The 19,301-nt window shown below is 42.1% G+C and overlaps 1 protein-coding gene across 1 annotated transcript in view; it reads left to right on the plus strand.

Moving 5' to 3' along the window:
• Positions 1–10,574: 10,574 nt before the first annotated feature.
• Positions 10,575–19,301, plus strand: part of MYO16 (myosin XVI) — a 554,921-nt gene continuing 546,194 nt past the window's right edge. The window contains exon 1 of the mRNA XM_059902572.1: positions 10,575–10,636. The gene's annotated coding sequence lies outside the window, so the exon portion shown is untranslated. The remainder of the gene's footprint in view (positions 10,637–19,301) is intronic.

Consider the following 19,301-nt stretch of genomic DNA (forward strand, 5'->3'; position numbering starts at 1 on the left):
TCCATGCCTGTTATGCAAACTGATTTAACTGGGGAAGAAAAGACAGTTTTGCAGCATGCACTATTCCTTTCTAAATCTTCTTTGGCAGTGACGGGCCTCATTTGCAAGCTGTATTTCTTTAATTGTATTATTATGGACATCACTAGGCCCTCACCAGAGGATCCTGGATTGGAATACCACCTTGCTGTCACTGTACATCATTGTCATTACCGTTCTTTTCACGGAAACGTATAGTGTTTCTCTTACGCGTAGTTGCCAGCCGCACCTTTTGAGCTCACTGTAAAATGGTACCGTAAGCATCATTACTATCGTTCAACATTTATGAGCCGTGCCGCGTGAGGATGGGACCCTGGGGTGCGGCACTTTGCTGAGAGTCAGTCAGTCAAATGTAATATATTCTTCTGACTGTGATGAAGACAATCTTCCACAAAAATCACATAGGTGGGAAAACTTAGAAGATTAACGGACAAAAACATAAAAAAGCCCTTCTGACCTATTGCATTTTTCCCACAAGAAGAAATAAGCACCTCAGAATGTATTTTTGACCACTTTGCTGATCGTACTGGAAATTTTCCTCTTATGTAGCTTTAAAGAGGGAAAGAAGGTGAAATCGAAGTTATGGAAGAGATAAGTGAGGGTGGAGATTGTCATTAACTGGCAGCCGGGGGAGAGATGGACGTGAACGCAGGCTAAATGAAGTGACACTTGGGAGAGAGGACGCGGGCAGCCCAGTGAGCGCAGCTGACCTGGGAAGTGGGCTCAGAACAGGGGGTTGGGCGGAGTCTATCTCACCCGGGGGTCCCGGCGGAGAGCACAGTCCAGAAAGCTGCACCTGCCAAGCGGTTCTTTTCAAGTTTGTCTTGTAAGGGGATGAGAGGGGACTTCTGGAGCAGAGGCTGGGAGAGTCTTCCCAGCCAGGCTGGGTCACGATGCCACCGGGTTGCCAACTCCTGCACCTGCTGATGCGGTGTCCCAGTGTCCTAGTGCATGACGAGGGGTCGCAGCACTCTCTCCGGGGTGAGGGTGACACTCTGGAAAGAGCTCTGGAATCAGGAACCCAGCCCTTGGTGTGACTTTATCATCGCCTCTCTAGCCAGTTGAATGGTTGCGAGCACCCACTGACCTTCAGCGATTCTGTTTCGTTGGTAAACTACGATTAATAACAGCATTGCACAGCACGCACTTTAAACAAGGTTGAAATTTCCCAAGGAGACACTTTAATCTGTAAATGGAAAAGAGCTACACAAGCTGAGAGGAGGGGAGTCCTGGAGATCAACAGGGCGCGATGGAAAACGTGACGGTATTAGAGGCAGGTCCCCTCCCGCGCACTGACTGAGTCAGACTCTGTATTTTCACAAGGTTCTCAGGTGATTCACATGCACATTCATGACTGAGGAAGAGTCTTCTAAATCACCTTGGTAGAAAGGAGACACTCAGCTTGCTTTTCACACTCCAGAGAACTTCTTGGATAAATTATGTGCTAATAAAATTCTTCTCAATACCTTGAGATATACTGACTTCTGATCAAAATTCAGAAGAAAAACTTTTCAATGTAAATTAAAAATATAAATGATAGGTTTAGAATATAAGGATAACTTTATGGCTCAAATTCAGGAGAGGTGAATGAAAAGATCATACAATTTAGAATCATGGGACCTGAATTCGAGTCCTAAATCTTTCCCTCATCCAATTAGATCCCTTGCTCAAAAGCTTGAAGCCCAGGGACCTCACACATAAAATGGGAGTAATGATAACCATGGTTTTTCAAGAATGATAAGATTAAAAGACCAGTCATATATAAAAGTGATCTGTAGGCTTTCTAGTGATGTAACATGTTAATTGTTATTTTTGTTGCTTCTATCTTGAAATACTTGAGACTTTCTAAACCTGGGTGCTACTATGGGTAAAGTTTGCTACAATCATTTTTTAAAAAAAATATTTATTTATTTATTTATTTAGGCTGCGCCGGGTCTTGGCTGCGGCGGGCGGGATCTTCACTGCGGCATGTGTAGCTGTGGCGTGCAGGACCTTTAGTTGCGGCATGCGCACAGGACCACCAGGGAAGTCCCTGCTACAAACATTTTTAAACACTGCCCCTTAGATAACCTGGTTACATGTGTCTCTAAATAAAATGTCTCCATGGAAGTTATTTTTCCCAGACCAAAATAACAGGAAAAGAAAGTGTGCCTTCTCTACAGCAAATAGTACACATGTATCTGGTGAAAAATGCAAATGTTGACACAGATTACATTTACATTCACTTTACTGCTTAGACTTAAGAGTGACGACCAGTTTTAGTGGGCATTCATGCTCACTATATTATTAATCAGTTATGCATTACAATTGCCATTCGGAAAACTTTACAATACACAGGGCTGTGCACTAATAACTTCTCTCCTCTTATGGTTTTGCTTCTATTTGGCCTTTGCCTTTACTTTAAACCTATTCACATCTCTTTCTACTTTATAATATTTCCCCTTGTAAGCTATCGGATGTCCTTTTGGAAGGAGGAGAATAAATAAAAATAAATAAATAGATATCTCGGGATACTGTTCATAAGTTATGTTTGAGATAATTGTGTTTCATATATATTTATAATTTATAAATTAGATTTATAAGTTTATAAAATAAAAATATATTTATAAATGTAATTATAAATATATAAATATGTATATATTTATATACATATAAAACATAGATTTTAAGATGTATTTTATGATGGAACTAAATTGAGAATGTTTAGTTAAGTAATTATCAGACATCACAATTGTACTTGGTATTGATAAAAAGACAAGATGCAATTGTTAAAAATTCTAGTTTTGAACCTTGTGGTTTCAGACACCCATGATAGTTTGCTTTTATTCTTAGCAATTTTCTAATAATACAGGAATTAAAGAGCAACCACATGAAAATCTGATACTAAAACAAACCACTTTGGTCTCTAGGGATGTATTTGAAATGATGCCTCAGTTTTTCTCTGGCAAATGTCTTCTAGCACAAAAGAAATTTCTAAAGTGCCCAGAGGTGATGACATTTACACAGTTGATTTGAAACAAAGCAAAATGATTGATTACAGAGATTTCAACATTGAAACAAACGGGGGCCCCAGCTGCTAAGTGGCTTTCACATGTAAGATTTTAGCACAGTTAAGAGATGCCTGACCTTGGTTAAGAGTCTCGCTGGCTTCTGGTGCATCAGCCCTCAGGCAGGAGGTGGTTTTCTAAGACTCCTGTGGATGAGAAATGCTTTCTGGAGGAATGTCTCTCTGCCCTAGTCTCTTGACTAAGAAAAAACAGGAAAATTATAGAATTTTCTATAGAAAATTATAGAAAATTCTATAGAATTATAGAAAATTATAGAACCATATAGAATTATATGGCTCTGGGGATGTCTAGTCTTTGTTCAGCTTGCTTCCACTTTTCAGTGGTCTCTTTTCTCTTCCACCTGCCCCAAGGGGTATCTCATGATTTCCAACATGGAAAAGACATTGAATCATCATTTACACTGATTAAAAATGAATTTCCTGTCCTCTGTCAGCTCCAATGCCCTTAAACATTTTTGTTTTTAAATATCTTCTGTTTACTTTTGGAAGAAATTAATTTCTTGCTAAGAAATTTCAACTAATATGAAAGTAAACATTTTTTAGTAGGAGAAGAGTGATGGTATTACTTAAGATCATATCATACTTAAGACCAGCCTGACACTGACCCTATTTACTTATTTTCGAGGCTCCACAGAAAGGAGGAAGCAGAATCAAAAAGGTGTGCAGACTGCTGAGACAGTCTTGTTGCTTCCCTTTACTTTTCCTTCTTCTTCTGCTTTCCTAACATGACCCTCCCAACCCATTCCTCCAAGCCCCCGAGATGTTTAATTTCAGAACCAGATCTTAGGATGCCTCTTGCCTGCCTGGTGCCTTTGCTTCCCATTCGTGTTGCTTAGCAAGAATGCTGTCTTTTCCTGGCATGCCCTTGCTACCATCTCAGCTTCGACAGTTTCTAGAACACCTGACATAGCCAGAGAAAGCAGGAGCGGTAGTTTAAGTGCCTGTCTGTTATGTGTTTGGGGGACCAGGAACTGGTCGGATAGACTCTCATAGATGAGCTTCTAAGATCATTGAAGACTCTAAGATCATGGTAGAGGTAGGTTAGGAACAGGAGAACTCAAGACCTTGAAGAATAAATATCTAAACTGTTTTTGCCTTTTAAACTCTAGATGACAGAATTTTAAATATAAGGTGGTTATCTATCATAAACCATATACCCTATTGAACTCATTTATAAATGTTGTAATTTAAAAAAAAACTGCAAGAGAGAAACTGAAAGCTGTTTGGTTACTAAAAATAATTTTAATTACAACAGTTTAAATGAATATCTTACCTTTCTTGTCTAATGAGCATGAAACGCAATAATAATTACGTAAATCACTCGATCTGTCAGATTCAGCTGGTTTAAAGTGTTTATTGCAATAATCAAGTCAGTATACTTGAATCAATCAACAAGAATTGTTGGAATTGTAATAGGGTTGTATATTCACTTATCCTGGTCATTTAATCATATGTTTAAAAATACGAAGTCTTCACCGATGAGATGTGGAAAAGAGCCATGCTGTTCGGTGTGGATTAACAATACAATAATAAGTAAAATACCCATGTCAGGGCAGAAATGAACCACAGAGTTATAGCTTAAGCGGATTTCGGAAAGATGGAGACAGAGTCAATTTCAACCCAAGGACATTGATCTGGGAAGGAAGTTTTACTAGAAATAAAAACAGGGTTCAGAGTCTTGGTTTGGGAAATGCATTTCATTTTAGGTCAGCAGGTAAAAAGTCTATCTCTATGAAAAGACTGGGGTAACTGAAGGAGTAATGAACCTGGAATCAGAGTCTGTGTGGTCATAAAGCCTGGATGGAACTGAGTCTAAGGTAGCAAGACCCAGGAGATGAGTATGTAGGACAGAACGAGGACCCTTGGAGGAAAAGGAGTCACTTTATGAGAAATATCCAGACTGCAGAGCTCATGTGACAAACACACAAAGGGTGTCACCATTCAGAATCCTTGGTACTCACACTAGGAAAGCAAACTGCCTTTTGTTTGATAAAGTGAAAAGTAGCTACATCTTAGACCCTTTGACCCTTTGTAACTGAAATAGTTTTTAATGTAAACTCTATACTTTGTAGCAATGCTAACTTTTTTTTCTAATCAGAGAATTTAGCAGAAAAATGCAGTATTTTCTTTACTTCAGGGGTTTTCAGGACCACCTGACCACTGCCTTATTCTGACTCCTGGAAACTGAAAGGAGTGATGGTATAAAACTCATGGGTAATTATAAATTAAAGATTAAATATATTTAAATCACACCTCTGTATAAATCATAGTGGAACTCTTTTCTCTCCTGTAATAGTATATTACTGATTAAAATCTGTTCTTACCACTTGAAGAAAAATATTTAAATCAAAACAATGACACTTCAGAAAGTAAGAATATTTTAAAACTAAAAATGTTTCCAGATCATTTGTATGGTTATAAAATTGCAAACACTTTCACGAACAACTCAGAGATTTATAAATAGATTTCACACCACATATGTGGTCTCAGTAACCAAGACACAAGGTCTGAAGTTTTCTAAGCCTCATCTTTTGGTCAATAAGCTCTGCATATACAAATGACATCGGTGTCTCCATGGTAACTAATGTACCTTAATTATGGTTCCCAACTTCAAGGGTTCCCCAGGCGAAAGCTGAAACTGACACCCTCCTGGAGGGCAAGGAGACTGAGAAAGAGGCAGACACTCCAGGCTGGTAGGCGGCAGGTATAATAAGCAAGGAGACTTACCTACAAGGCTTGTCCTGGGTGCTGCAAGATGAATGGATCTCCGCACTTACCCAGCAGAATCATAAAAGTTTATAGAAAGACCTTAACGGGGTTCGGGCACGCGTACCATCCAGATGGTCCCAGCCACACAGCGCTCTCAGGGCTGCATCCTTGAACACGGCTCCCACTGCCTGAACGGTGGGCAGAGCGGACATTCCAAGGGGAGGGGAGGGGGTGGGGAGCCCCTGATTCCTCGTGTGGAGCTGAGAGTCAACTGGCGGTCACATCCTCTCCATGACCTCTTCCCACAGAATCACACTCTAAATATAAAGGCACAAATAGTTTAAAAGTCAAAAGATGGAATGAGACACCATGCAAACACTAATTTTAAAAAAAAAGCTAGAGATATCAGATATCTATATCAGAAAAAGTAGATTTCATCTCAAAGAATACTAGAGGTAAAAAAAATCATTTCAAAATGGTAAAGGGATCGATTCACCAGGAGTATATAACAATTTTAAACATTATGCACTGAAAACGGAAATTCTAAATGCATGAAGTAAAAACTGACAGAACTGCGAGGAAAACTACAAAAATTCAAAATTATAGTTGGAGATTTCAATACCCCTCCCTCAATAATCGTTAGAAAAATGTCTTAGTTTGGGTTGCTGTGACCAATTAGCATAGGCTAGGAGGCTTATCTACACCACAAATTTATTTCTCACATTTCTGGAGGCTGGAAGTCTAAGATCAGGGTGCCAGCATGGTTGGGCTCTGGGGGAAGGACCTCTTCTGGGTTGCAGACAGCTCTCTTCTCATTTATCCTCACGTGGCAGACAGCAGAGAGCAAGACGCTCTCTTGTTTCTCCTCATCACAAATACCTTCATGGGGGCTTCACCCTCATGACTTCATCACCTCCCAAAGGCCCCTCCTCCGAATACCATCACTTTGGGGGTTAGGATGTCAAGAGATGAATTTCGGGGGCACACAAACAGTTCATAGCAAATAAATAGAGAAACTGGACTCTCATACAAATTGGCGAAGCAGGACTTATAACTGTGCATTGATTTAAAAATGATGCTGTTTGCCAATAATATGAAATTTTCCTTTTGCTGTCACATACTTTTAGGGACATAACTTTAATCTAGACATGCTATTTTACAGGAAATGAATGTCTCTGTTTCCCCAAAATGTTAAGAATTGGCAAATTACTGTATTTCCATTTTTAAGTTTCCAGTTCATTTGACAAAGGTATGTAAGAGGCACAGTGGATTATATGAGTGTAATAAAATACAAAGAATTCACCACACACACTTTTCCATAAGATGAAGCTAATTATTTATGTCCTGAAAAGTGACAAAAACTTTAAATTAGGATGTGAAAGTAGCTGTGTCCGGGCTTCTGTTTAAGGCAATCCTCTTTTACTACCATGTACCTCCTGGGGTTGCAAAGCTGGATAATGCCCGTTTCTGTGCTAGCAAAAGGATTGCTCTTTCTAGAATCGGATGTCTCCTTGTAAACACAGTGCTTGCCAATGGTAAACCAGAGTTTATATCTCACTTTAAAGAGAAAAATTACCTCTGGGAACTGAACCAATATTGGCATTCTTAATAATATATTGCCTATATGCTTGGCTAGCAAAATCATTTTTTAAAACCTTAACAAAGTCAGTTGTGTATTTGAAGCCACTGTTATGACTACATGATGTAGAATGTGATGGGAATGGCTAGAATACAAATGTGATCTTGTTTATGATTTATGGGTTTTTATGTACATATTTTTCTTTTAGTTTCTTATAACTATAAGCTGCTAATGTAGAAACAGATATATGATAGGTACAAACATATAGCCTCTAAATATAAAGGCACAAATAGTTTAAAAGTCAAAAGATGGAATGAGACACCATGCAAACACTATTTTAAAAAAAAAGCTAGAGATATCAGATATCTATATCAGAAAAAGAGAACTGTAAGGGTGTTAACCATACACAGCATAAACGCTCATGCTGAATCCACGTTAGTATTTTAATAGGCCCCTTTTATTTGATGTGTATAGAGTTTAAGTGCTAGTTACCAGAGCTAACTTTTGGTAGGTTAGCTCTGGGGAAGGTTCTTCTACTATACAAATTTTACCATATGGAGAGAAATGGAATGGTTTCACATATTATACAACACAATAAACATAGAAATAGGGAATAGTCCTCACAGCCCACTTCTATTAGGTGCTGAAATATTTTACTTTTAATTCCTACTCATTCTTACTAGTCTACATTATTCTTAGTACTATTGTTAAATTGCTTTGATAAATTCAATGATTTTGTAAATTATTTTTATAAGAATTAAACCTGACTCGGGCCTCCAATCTCGTCACATTATACAGGGAAAGCATCTCCAGATAAGTCTCATGTAGTTACAAGATAAATGAATTCATTTCATTGATCCAATCTTGAAATTCAAAAACTGTATCTCAAATAACAGAAAAATATGAAATATGAGTGAAAATTAAATCGGTATCTCAGAATCATTATTTAATCCTTTCCTGAACATGCAGTGGTATAATGTCATTTAAGAATGAAACTTACTGTTGGTGATAGGTGTAGACAGCACAAGACACAGATTTTTCAACAGGTGTTGCTGTGAAGGGCAGACTATAAATGGGATAATGATTAAAGGGGATGTTGAGGTCAAAAGAGGAATTTTTTAAGATTTGAGATATAAGAGCATATTACAAGCTAATGTGAGAAATTCAATTGAGAGGAAGAAATGGATGATTCAGGAGAAAAGACCTTGAGAAGGTGAGAGGGGATAGGATCCAGAACTAACAGGCTCCTCTCTGGCCTTGACAGGTACAGGGAGTCTCTTCTATTGAGAAAAGTACGAGGCCCACACACAAAAATATACACTCTAATTAGAACTGCTACCTCGTATATGTATTAGCCAGGCTGGAAGGAAAGAGGAGTGTTTGAAGAGTTAAATGAGGATACTAAGGGGAATCTTCTTCCTTCTTGTGTCCTTTAATATCTGTTTTTATAATAAATAGAAATTTTTAAAGTAACAAATTCTCAAAAAAGCTCCTAAGTCAAGGTGCTCTCACGAGTTACACAGCAAGAAAAGAGCTGACAAATATACAGTTGTTTTGCTATATTAAAACACCTGGACTATTAGATTTTGACAATGTGATGATTTTGATGGTAAATACTACATACTATCCCTATATTAATTCTTCACAGAGTTAATAAATGCCCATATAGTCTTACTATGTGCCATACTGTTATAAGAATTTAATAAATATCAACACATTTGATATTCAAAACAATCTCAGTTATGTACGTAGCATCATTATTCCGATATGAGGAGTCTGAGGTACAGGGAGGTTATTAACTTGTCCAGAATCACACAGCTAAAAAGTCAGGGAGCTGAGATTCAAACCTCAGCATTCTGATGCCAGAATCCTTGCCCTGAACCTCTCTGTTGTGCTTTGGATATGTTATCTCATTGCATCTCAACAACAAACTTTTAAGAAAAGTATATTATTATACACTTAACAGCTAAGAAAAGTGAGACTTTGAAAGGTTAAATAACTTTCTCAAGATTATACTGTTTAAGTGGCTGGACCAGCATTCAAAAAAAAAAAAAAAAAAAAAAAAAGAATGAAACTTACATTCCAGGCAGAGATCGCTAGGTCTTCTTTATATACCCATGTATATGATTTATGCAAATATATCCAATAACTAATGATTAACACGGTTATGGTCTCATTGGAATAAACAGTTCTTGAGTATGTGTTATATACAAGACTCTCTGCTATTATATATTATATCTGTACATATGTTTTCATACACATCTGTACATATGCATATATATCTGTATATCTATGTATGCATATATATATATATATCTGTGTATATATATCACATTAACCCTAGAATTAATATAGAATATAGCCCTCACGGCAAAATGTGGGCAGTGAAACATGTTTACAGAACCAACCAAAAACAAGATTTTGGGGAGTGGGGAGGGAAGCTTTCTATTTTGTCATGAAAACTACCATTGAGCGCAGTTGCCTGGAGAAAGGCTTTTCCTTGCCCGTGCTCGTCGTCCCACGCTGCAGTTCGTATTCTGGAGCAGATTTCAGGAGAATCTCAGAGGCTCTCAAATACCAGAGGGGGATGGACTGTTATGGCCTCTGTATCTTTAAAAAGGGTCACTCATCTCCTCCGGTGACAACTGCCACAGCCCCCGAGTTGGCCTTTGTTCCGATCGGACTGCCCAAGGGGGATGCCCGCGCCAGGTCGCAGCTCTGGGCCACTGCGCAGGGGACCCGCGTCCGGGCCACCCCCTTCCCCTCCTGCTGCCTCGCTTCTTGCAAAGTCCGGACGGAAAAGTTTGCAGAGTGAGCCCCATTCTTAGATTCGCAGCCAAGCGGGAGGCGGGAGAGCCCGAAGGGGAGGACCGGAGGAACTGGGAGAGGAGAGAGGCGCGGCCTCAGCGCGCGAGAGCGTGGGAAGGAGGCGGCCGCCCCGGAGGGGCCGCCGGGCGGGCGCGGAGGGAGGCGGGAGAGACGCGCAGAGCGACGGCGGGCGGAGCGGCGCCCCCGGGAGCCCGAGCGCAGCCCGTGGCCGACGGGCGCGCGGGGAGGGGCGAGCGTGGCCGCAGACGCCGGACTCCGAGCGCCACGCCGGCCCCGCCGGCCGGGCTGCGCGCACCGCGCCCGCCCCGAGCGCGCCGCGGCCCCGGGCGCAGGGGACCCGCGCACCGCGCACCCTCGCGGGGCGCCCCAGGAACCGAGTCTCGGGGTCGCGGCTCCGGCGGCTCCTCCTCCAGCAGGTAAGGGCGGCGGCGGGCGCCGTGCGCGGGGCCCTTGGCTCGGCAGCCTGGCCTCCGGGTCCGGAGGTCGGTGGGGCGACTCCGGGAGGGCGCGGGCTGCTGGCACCTGCGTCGCCGGGTCCCCAGCCGGAGTCCCAGGTCGGAGCGGGGGGCGTGGAGAGGAGGCTGGCGGGCCCTTTCCCGGAGAGGGACGCGGGGAGGTGTGTGGCCGCGGGCTGAGGGCAGAAACCCTCCGAACTCTGGACCCAGCCCCGGAGAAGACGACAACCTGGCAGCTGAGAGGGGCCGGAAGCCTCTCGTTGCCGCGGGAGTTGCGAGGGGCGGCGCGGTCCCCTACACGGCCACTCCTGGGGGGCGGCGGGGGTTCGCCCTCTTTCTCTTTTTCTTCGGGGACGAAAAAGAGCGACTACTTCAGAGAACAAAGATGTGGGAATGAAGGAGGGCCCCCAGGCTGTCGCCTCTTCCACTGTTGTACTGACCCCTGGCCGCGACCCCCGCGGGACAATGTCAGCTCCATTGTCTCAGAGGCCCGGCGGCGACAGGGGGGGCCAAGTCGGCGGGTGGCGCGGTACCCGCCCCGGGCTCTTGGTTCGTGGCTGCTGCTTCCCCCGCCGCTCGCGCCCCATCTTCCCTGGCTGGGGGAAACCGACGCGGTCTGTGAAAGCGCTGGGCTTAATTGGTCCCTGGTATACCCCCGAAAGGTGATGGAGATGATTTTCATCAAGTTCTCTTAGCATTTCTGTCGTTTATCGAAAAGCTGTAGCTACTCACTCGTGCCTCAGACCTCTGTGTGGGGGGAATGATCCAGGGGCATTTAAATTGGGCGTTCAGCGTTTGCCACTCGAAAGAATTGTTTAGGCATTGGAGGAGGAGGGGTTGTCTTTTGCTCAGCAGGGCCAAGAAAACTTAGCTGCTGTGAATTAGCCAGAGCAGTCAATGGGCAGAAAGGCAGGCGCGCGGGGCGGTCTTTATCCTTGCAAGTGCCAGCGCTCCGGGAACCGCTGATCCTCCCTGAGTGGTGGCTTTCTTCGAGAAGCTCGTGAGGTGTCTGGAATCTCTGCTCAGGTGAAAGTGGAAATGTCTCGCACATGTTTGCCTTGGGTTCGTGGGGGGTATTTATGAAGCCGCTACACTCCATCCATGAATTTCCTAGTGATTGCCTTAGAATCGAGAGGAAGAACAAGAGACTCCAAAGTTGTCTGTGAGGTCCTGAAAGCAAAGCCATGGGACTGGGAAGGGAGCAACCACAGACCCACCTGCCTCTTTATGGGATTACTGCATAGCTGCTAGAATAAATTAAATTTTGCTCTGGATATGTTTAAAGGCTTTGAAGGTAATTTGTCATCCTTGGGTTAAGGGTCCTCCAGAACATGTCTGTTTGTCTGTGTCAAGTTGTTTACTTTATTAAAATTATACAAACATATGTGACATGTACTTAACATTAGCTGCCATGGTCCCTAATCACGTGATCAACCTGTGTGCGCATATGAGGTTATAGTTGACGGACTTTTGGGAAACCAGAATGTATGCCATTGCTTTAGAGACAGTACTAATATGCCCCAGGGATATATTACTTGCTATAAAAATCTTTTGGAGTGTGATATTTATTTATTAAAGGAAAAATAAGTTTAATCAATACGATTTTATCTAAAGGGCATAATGGTATGGTTGAGCTTATCTATGTCCTGTGAAAATTGGAGGAGTGAAATGATTTGTTTAGTACACACTAAAATAGCTAAGGTATTTTTTTAAGTTGAAATATAGTTGGTTTACAATGTTGTGTTAGTTTCAGGTGTAAAGCACAGTGATTCAGTTTATATATATATATATATTTATATATATATATTCTTTTACAGATTCTTTTCCCTTGAAGGTTATTACAAAATATTGAGTATAGTTCCCTGTGCTATATAGTAGGTCCTTCTTGTTGGATATCTATTTTATAGATAGTAGTGTGTATATGTTAATCTGAAATAGCTAGTTTAGTTTGCATGTGCAATTAGTACTTTAAAGATTTGTTTCCTCTGGTCTGAGAATGCTTGAAGATAACAGCTCCAGTAGCTACTGGGCTGGGCCATTAATGTGATCTATGGGTAAATCAGCACTCCTGCAGATAAAGGAGAGTGTCCACTGAATATAAGCCCACTGCAGAGTATGAATGTTATTGAGGGAGACTGAATAAAAATAGAAACCTTTCCTCCTCCTTAAGAAATCAAACAATGCAATCTGTTGAGTAAAACCATAACACATATAATGCATATGTGATCGTATATTATACATACGTATATGTGCGTACCTATATGTATGTACGTGACTTGCAGATCATTAAATTTGTTAAAACATCGGCATACGTGACAAAAGATATTGCAGTAGAACTGGGATATTTGAATATGATGTTTCTTTGAATTTGAGCCTGTAGTTAGCTGAGCACCTCAAGTGTATCTGCCCCTTTGGGGTCTTATCATCAGGGCAAATCCTGGCCATTGACAGCTCATGTTTATAGAATGAGAAAACGCTGGGTGAGAAGGAACTTGTAAGATGACCTGCTCAAGCCCCAGTACTATAAATGAAAAACAGGAGGCCCAGAGGACTTGGGTCATTTTGTTCAAGATCACAGAACTCGATCTTGGCAAGGTTACTAGGCTTTGCTCTTTCCACAGAACAGGAGTGTCCGTCAGGTGGGAAGGTAGGGCGTTTGTAGATGGTAAGTGTTTATATCAGTGATCTCCCTCTCCTCTCCTCACTCCTTTCCCATGTGTTTCTCCTTCTGCCAACCCTTCTTCTGGCCACTCCTTTGTTCTATATTTTTCTCTGTACTAGGAATAACACACTGTCCTGTAGGAATTCCAGAGAGCAAAGAGTGAGCATGTCAAGAGAACAGGAAACCTTTAAATGAAAATTATTTATTTAGATTAAAAAGGCATACAATTTACCCATCTGGGCCAGAAACAAAAACAAAAACAAAAACAAACTCCAAGCGGTAAAAAAGGATAATTTTCTCCTGAAATGCATGGAGGTGAGGAAGCAGTCATAGGAAGTAAAGTGTCTTCTCCCTTAGAAACTGAGATACTCATGGTAATAACATCTGATCATTTTGTAGGATGCTTTTCCGCGGAAGATCTCCCTTGATCCTCACAACTGCCCCTGGAAGGATGCGCGGTGGGCGTGGTCATTGATTCTACATTTCCTATTTCGGATCTCTGAATAGCATTCCTTGTCCCTTGTAGAGGTGACCCCAGGCAAAATTGGGTGCTCTTCCGGAGCTCACCTACAGGTGGGCAATTATGATGTTGTAAGTTTGCCTTCCTCAGCTCTGTTTTCACCTTCCTGTCCCAATCGCGGGCCTGGGATGTGGTCCTCAATAAGAATTCAGTCAGTGCCTTTAGAATATACTGAATGGATGAGTTTATTTAAACTGAGCGTTTATACTCAGCTGCCTTCTTGAAGCATGGACTTTTTTCAAAGTCAGTGATTTTTAGACGAAGTAAAGTGGTAAATGCTTATTAACAGTTTTGTTCTGATGTCTCCTGAGAATGAGCAGCCTTTCGCGTACACAGTAACTTGACTTGGGAAGGAAGGTCATGGACCCCTAGGGACTAGGGTAATGTGCTAACTCTGGATCCCCCAGAGGTGCCTATAAGAGTGGACTCCTTAGCCAGCCTCAGACCTGCAGAATCAGAGTCTGGGGTGGGACGTAGGGCTCTGCCCACCAGCCCCGAGGCATTTCCATGCCGACTGCCTTTGCCAACCACAGCACAGTGGTCATTCAGGAGTTCACACGGAGTCTCCTCGACCTGCTAGAGTCACCTCTTCCTTATCTTGTATACGAATCTGCAAAGATTTTCTTACTTGGTTTCTTTCATGTTTGATCATAGTAACTGGGAAGACTTGACAATAAACCAGGCCGTTTGTTTAAGGGAGTTTAGATTCACATTATCTAGCTGTAGCCAAAAGTATGCATAAAAAAATATTGGTATTTTTGAAGAGATTATGAAGTGTGGATGGCAGGATCTTATCAACTGATTTATTTTACGTTTTACACAGTATTACAATACTTTATGGACAACCGTGTTAAAAAGAACTCTTTTCAATAGCTTGGTCTTTGTAATTTCTGCAACGTGTTTATTTCTGTGGATGTGGAAGAACCTGGGGCTGAGTGTCGGCGTCACTCCACCTCCTTAGAGTTCATCCCTCCGCCCTTTGCCGTTCAGCTTCGATTCAGGCGATGCTGCCGGACCTGTGCCCGCGCTTCTGTCCCGCCCAGTGGCCAGCATTGGACAGCCAGGTCTCACCTTTAGCTGCTCCTGGCTCCTCTGTGTCTCCTTCCCTGGCTCTGCTTTCCTTGTCCATCTCCTCGTGACGGCTCTTCCACGCTCTCCCTTTGGACCTTTGCTTCTCCTACTTTCCATGTTGCACGAGGTTTCTCCTCCGTTCTCTACACGCACGTGGCCGAGCTCCAGACCTGCAGCCCCGATCCCGACTTCTTTTTGTACTTTTAGGCACGTGTCTGCCTGCAGGACACCTTACCCGGATGTTCCATCCTTCCTGAGTGTTCCACACCGCGTCTGACTTCACATGTCCCCCCTGGAGTCCATAGTCTCGCTTACTGTCTCCATGCCCGCCTCTGTGATTCCTGGGTTTTCTTTCCGGCCCCAGTGGTGGAAGCACCATCCACAGTCTCCTCATTTATTCGCTCTTCCCTTTCCCTCCCCCAACTTCCCACATCAGTCCTCAAGTCTTTACAATCTATCTTACAAGTATTGCTGAGATTAACCTTCTCTATTCTGCCCTTTTATGACCTTTTAGCCAGGGCTTCGTCACGCCATGCCAGGGCTAAGGATCAGTTTCTGATTCATCTTCCTGCTCTAGCCTGGCCCCTCACATCCAGTCTTACAGATGCCGGGGTGGTCTATCATAAGTGTGAATTTGGCCCTGAGACCTCCTGCTGAAAAGACCTCAGTGATTTCCTGTCTCCCACCCTGTGGCGCGTGTGCTCCTCTGCATGACCTGCGTCATCCTTCTTGACTCCGTCCTGCCCACCCGCCAGCCTCCTTTCCGCTCTCCTGACTCACCTCCCCTACCGGGACCACACCGAGCTGCCTGTAACCCTCCACGTGGCACTTAGCGTTTCTTAATGCACAGACTTTATGCATGCTCCTTCATGCTGGGAATGCACTGCTTCTCTCTTGGCTCAGCTGGAGTCAAATCCAGAACATCTTCCCCCAGAAATTCCCCCCGGAAATGTCCCTCTTTTGACCTCTCTTTACTGTAGGCACATCTTGTGCTAATGTAATAGGGAAGAACCTTTTGTATTCTGCTACAAGTTCATTGCTAAAGGGATATTGCCTGTAAGCTTAAATTCTACATACTGGCCCATCTCTGGGGACCCTGTCTCCCAGGTAGTGAGCGTTAAGCTTAGATACCTCTGTTTAGCTCACAGGAGACATCCTGACCAAGCTCACCTGTGAATGGCTGCAGGCAGGAAGAAATTAACATCCCCTCCAAAGACTGATCAGGAAATGTTTGACTCTACTCCCTCCCCTTTTAGTATAAAAGAGGCCTGAATTCTATCTCAGGCAAAATGGTTCTTTGGGACACCAGTTCACCATCTTCTCTGTCAGCTGGCTTTCCGAATAAAGTTGGTATTGCTTGCCCCGGCAACTCATCTCTCGATTTATTGGCCTGTCCTGTGGCGAGCTGTAGGAACTTGGACTTGGTAACACTAACTCTTAGTGCTACCCACTCTGGTTGAATGTCTGACTTACGGCTGCGCTGTGATTAAGACTTCCTTATTCATCTCTGTGTAAGTGTCTAGATTTTGTAGATGTTACGTGAATGGGTATAAGCATTGCACGTGGCAGAAGGCAAGCTGCCTTAAAACGCCCTTTGGAGATTCCAGCTCCCACAGCGCCCAAGCTCTGATCACGTGGAACTTCGTCCCACTTTTTACTGCAGCTCTCCTCTCTCCCATCACCCCACATCCTACCCAGAGAGACCCATGGATCTCTCTGACTATCTCCTTCACCCTCCCATGAAAATCAAATGCTCATTTTACAGATAAATCAGAAAAGAAAACCCAGAGAGACTGAGTAATTTATTCAGAGTTGTACCGCTAGCTTGTGGGAGATCAAGTTGCACAGAAGTTTAGTTATTAAACCTTGTGCTCTTATCAGTCAGCAAAACTCCAGGTTCTTTCTCCTTAAGAGAAAAAAAAATTTTTTTCCTCTTTAACAAGTGCCTTATAAGAAACCATCACAGCCAGGGGCAACAAACTGTAGCCCAAGGGCCAAATGTAACTTGTGTCCTGCTTGTGTACAGCCTGTAAGCTAGACACACTGTTTATATTTTAAAGGATAGTAAAAACAAATAAACAAAAAACAATAAACAAAGGATGTGTGACCTACTGAGACCCTATGGCCCTTGTAGCCTAAAATATTTGCCATCTTGCACTTTGCAGAAAATCTTTGCAGTGTCTGTTCTAGAGGAACAATGGGACCTGAAGTGTAATTAGTCAAATTTATGTGGAAACTGACTTTGGTAAATAATTGTAATACCAGGAAAAACTAGACACATTAAGATAAGTTGATTTACTGAATTTTAACAAGAAAAAATGAAGGCATAACCCATACCTTATTCAGATGGTTGAGATCGTGTATTTATTTCTTCAGCTTTTGATGCTTCTCACTTATCCATGAATAATTGCCATGATAGACATCACTAGTATTAAGTAATGTTGTTAAATCAGGTAAGTCCTCATAAGAATCACTGTGGGCATTTTTGGTTAAAAAATATGATTGTAGGTATGGATAAGGGTGAGTTTGATGTTCAAGTTCTTATAAGGGGAATTGAATTATACATAAAAAATAGGCATGTGAATATCCCTTTTTCTATAAATAAAGTGTTGAATGCATTCTTTTTCATTTTATTACTGGAATTAAAAATAAGCTTGGGAGGTTAAAGCCTCTAGCCTGTGGCACTGTGTGCCTTTAATGAACACATTTGAAATATTAAATAATCCCTTTGTGAATGATAAAGTCTTATTCAGACTTACTCATTTTCTTTCTAATTTAGATTCTTGATTATAAGCAGCTCAGTAATATGTGATTGGGAGTCCCTGGGTAGAAATCATTTCATGAACTCCCAAATCTTCTTTTAAAAAGTGTATTAATATGCCTTTTATCTTTATAACTTGGAACAGAAAGTCATTCACTTTACATTTATTTCAGTGATTTAAAACTAAATGCAAAAGCAAGACAAAAGAACTTTGACATAAGGAAGAAAGAAATTTAGTTGAACAGAGTACTGTGAAATATTTCATATGGTTTTAGGTTACTATTTTCACTTTATAGCATGTAGAAAGGAATAACAGTGTTTCAGAGTGGACCTGAGATACATGATTTCTCAGGAAGGGGTTTGCTGAAGCTATAGATACGTGACAGTTCAAATGAAGATGGTAAGTAGAGTTTTTCTAATATAGGGGGTAACAGAGGCATTGAGGCATGAAATCACAATGTAGTATAAATGGTCAATGAGAGGGTGAATTTGAGGTGAACAAGCATATGTTGGAATTCCAGTTCTACTTCTACTTCTCTGGGACCATGTATACATGTGAAAACCCTTTCTAGGCCTCATCTGTGAAATGGGATGAGCAAAATGCCTGCATTGTAGGGTTAAACGTGGGATTAAATTAGATAAAATTTTCAGTATCTCCTTAGCTCAGGGCTTATCACCAAGCAGGACTTCATGAACTGCAGGTGCTGTTAGCCTGCCGTGGAGAAGACTTTAATATATTAAGACTTCTGCGGAAAGTTTCATTCTGTGAAAGTCTAGGTTACTTTAAAAAGTTTGAGTTACCTTCTAGCAAGCTTATTGTTGCAAAATCTAAGTAATGAGAGGAAGTGCTATGGTGGACTTGATTATGATTAATAGATAAGAGCTTGTTGGTGACAGAGATAATTTTACTTCTTCCTTTTCAATTTGGATGTCTTTGATTTCTTTTTCTTGCCTAATTGCTCTGGCTAGGACCCTCAGTACTATGTTGAATAGAAGTGATAGGAATAGACATTCTTGCCTTCTTCCTGACCTTAGAGGAAAAACTTTCAGTTTTTTCACCATTGAGTATGATGTTAGCTGTGGGTTTCTCATATATGGCTTTTTTTTTTTTTTATTGTTTTTTTTTTTGGGTTTATTTATTTATTTATTTATTTTTGGATGTGTTGGGTCTTCGTTTCTGTGCAAGGGCTTTCTCCAGTTGTGGCAAGCGGGGGCCACTCTTCATCGTGGTGCGCTGGCCTCTCACTATCACAGCCTCTCTTGTTGCGGGGCACAGGCTCCAGATGCGCAGGCTCAGTAGTTGTGGCTCACGGGCCTAGCCGCTCCGCGGCATGTGGGATCTTCCCGGACCGGGGCACGAACCCGTGTCGCCTGCATTGGCAGGCGGATTCTTAACCACTGCGCCACCAGGGAAGCCCTATATGGCTTTTTATGTTGAGGTAATTTCCTTCTGTTCCTAGTTCGTTGAGCATTTTTACCATGAATGAGTGTTGACTTTTGTCAAGCGCTTTTTCTGTGTCATTTGAGATGATCGTGTGAATTTTATCCTTTGTTTTGTTAATGTAGTTATTATATTAATTCACTTTCATGTATTGAAACATCTTTGCATCTC

This window comes from Balaenoptera ricei, chromosome 18, assembly GCF_028023285.1.
Source record: "Balaenoptera ricei isolate mBalRic1 chromosome 18, mBalRic1.hap2, whole genome shotgun sequence".
Classification (NCBI taxonomy): Eukaryota; Metazoa; Chordata; class Mammalia; order Artiodactyla; family Balaenopteridae; genus Balaenoptera; species Balaenoptera ricei.